Below are 2,884 nucleotides of genomic sequence, written 5' to 3'. Positions count from 1 at the left end.
GGGGAGCCCAACGTGCGAAGCAGACCCAAGCGAGGCTTTGGGGGAGCCGGGACCTCCAGAGGAAGGAGCGCACTCCGGGGGGTGGGGGGAAAGGGGGAGAGGAGAGGCCACCTCCAGTGCAAAGGCCCAGGCGGAAGCGTCACGTGCGGCCAAGGGCCAGAAAGTCAGATTGCCCGGCCCGTGGAGAGCGCGGTGGGATGGTGCGAAGGGCTTGGACAAGTGGAAGAGCTAGCGCTCACGTGGGGCTTTAAAATGTGCAAAGCACGTGTCTGTCTTCTCCTGTGACCCTCACAACGACCCAGGGAGGAAGGGGCTATTATGAGCCCCGTTTTACAGATGAGGACACCGAGGCAAATCGAGGCTTCAGTCTCCCAGCTGGTAAGTGTCTGAGGCTGGAATTTGACCTGGCTCTTCCTCCAGGGACTCTCCCTAATGGCCCCCAGGCCCCCAGAAGGCTCTGACTTGGTCCTGGGGAATAGAGGAAGCCTCAGAGCTCACTGAGGAGGGAGGCTGACTCGGCGGAGGATGGCCAAAGAGGAGTCCCAGGCCCTGCAGCACGGCCTTCTGGTGGATGGAATGGGAAGAGTTCTGGTTTGAGGACGTGCGTTCAAATTCTGACATTATTCCATGTGAGACCCTGGGCAAGTCACTCCCCATCTCTGGGCTTGAGTTTGCTCCTTTGTCCAAGGACAGGGCTGGGCTGGATGAACTCCAGTCCCTGCCAGCGCTAAGTCTCTGAGCCCGTTTCTCAGGGGGACCCCCCCCAGCCTGCTCATAGAGGGGGGCTAAGGGAGGAGCCAAGGGGTCAGGTAGAGGGCAACACAATGGAGAGAGCTCTGGCGCTGGAAGTCAGGAAGACCTGAGTTCAAATCTGACCTCAGATGTTTACTAGCGGTGTGACCCTGGGCTCCCCAAAAGTGGGGGAGGAATCAGGCAGAAGGGAAAGGGCAGGGTGAGACAGGGTCAGGAAGCTGCAGGGCCCAGAAACACCTTTAGCTGGCTCAGCTCAGGCTGTGCTAGACCCAGGAGAACAAGGCTGGCCTTGGGTGGCACTGACCAGGGAAGTGCCCTGGAATTTCCCTCCCCAGTCCCAATGCGTGCCCCCATCTGCTTCTGCCTCCCCCCACCCCCCAAGAGACACCAGGAAAGTTCTTCATTCTGATAATGGATGGGACAGGGGGTCTGAGGCCAGATCACCTGGGCAAGGGCTGCTTACCTCCCTCCATACCTCCCCTCCTCTTCCCTCTCTGGTCAGGAGAGTAAATCAAGACTGGAAGGAGGGGCCCAGATGCTGCAGGACTATAGACAAGGAGGGCATCTGAACCTTCATATTCTGGGTTCCCCCCCCTTTTCCATCTGTTCCTTCTCTCTCTCCTCAGCCAGCTCCTACTAGCCCTAAGACTCTCTGGGAGATCATGAAATGTCAAAGCTGGGAGGGCCATTAGAACGGGGAATGTCAGGGCTGGGAGGGGCTTTAGAACAGGGGATGTCAGGGCTGGGAGGGGCCTGAGAACAGGGGATATCAGAGCTGGGAGAGGCTTTAGAACAGGAGATGTCAGAGTTGGGAGGGGTCTGAGAACAAGGGATATGAGGGCTGGGAGGGGCCTGAGAACAGGGGGTACCCAGAAAAGAAGGGACCTTCATCTAGTCCGATGTCATTTTCCATAGGAACACATTGAAGCCCCAAAGGTTTACTGACTTCCCAAAGATCACCCAGCTGGTATCAAAGTGAGACCCTGCCCCCCACTGGGCCATCTGACTCCAGACCCAGACCTCATTCATAATAATAATAGCTGACATTTATATAGAGCCCACTATGCCCTACTATACACTTTACTGTTATTCTCTCACAACAAACCTGGGAGGGAGGGGTTATTAATATGCCCATTTTACAGATGAGGAAACTGAGGCAGGCAGTGCCCAGGGTCAACAGCTAGTACGTAGCTGAGCGCCGTCCCACCCCTTACTCTCCTTCAGGCTGATTCTCTGCCCCTGCTGGCTGCCAGGAGAAGCCCAGGACACAGACATGCTGCCCACAGGTCAGTGGGTCACAGGTCGACAGTCAGGGCCCCCATCCCTTCCCGCCTCTCACACAATTCAGGCCCTCTTGCCCCACACCTCCCCTGCTCTGTGCAGGGTCCACAGTTCTCCCAGGGAGCCTGTTGCTTCCTCCCAGGAAGGAGATGCCTGGGAAATATCCCAAATGCCAATGGACAGGGAAAGGTGACTCAGTTTCATTGTCTGCCTTTCCCTTCTCCCCACCAGAATAACTTCCAAAATGTTCCTGAAGGTCAGTGTCCCACTGCTGCCCACCCATGGGCCCTCAGGTTACATAGAGTCTAATCCTCTCAATTGACAAACAGGAAAACTGAGGTGCAGAGAAGTATAATTCCTCACTCAAGGTCACAAACCTAGTGAATTCGTGAGATCATAGATGGAGGATTAGATACAACCTCAGAGGTCATCAAATTTACTGTCCCTCACTTTTCCGAAGAGGAAACTGAGGCCCAGAGATACACGGAGCCCCATAAATCCTGGGTCCCCTGGCACCTCGCAGGGAACTCCCCCCCCAAAGCCCAGCAGCTGCTGGGTCTCCTGCCCCACAGGGTGGGCCTGGGGGTGATCAGCTCCTTCTCGCCCTCTGTAGTCCCACCCTGCCCCCATCAGGACCCTGGGGGGCCCCTAGCGTCCTACCTGAGTCTCCACGTGGGTGCTGACTTCTTCCAGCAGGACTAAGTTTTGGATGGGGCTGTGCCTTCCCAGATCACTGAGCTCTCCCACACTGGACCCTTTGGCCCCAGGGCTCCCTGCTGAGCTGTGGCCCTCTCTCAGATGAGCCCTCTCTGCAGCTGCTGCTTCTCACCCCTCCCCCCCCCCCCCCCCC

Source organism: Petaurus breviceps, unplaced genomic scaffold, assembly GCF_028583685.1.
Source record: "Petaurus breviceps papuanus isolate PSGF00001 unplaced genomic scaffold, PetGlider_PUasm1.0 99, whole genome shotgun sequence".
Classification (NCBI taxonomy): domain Eukaryota; kingdom Metazoa; phylum Chordata; class Mammalia; order Diprotodontia; family Petauridae; genus Petaurus; species Petaurus breviceps.
This window is presented reverse-complemented; position numbering follows the sequence as displayed.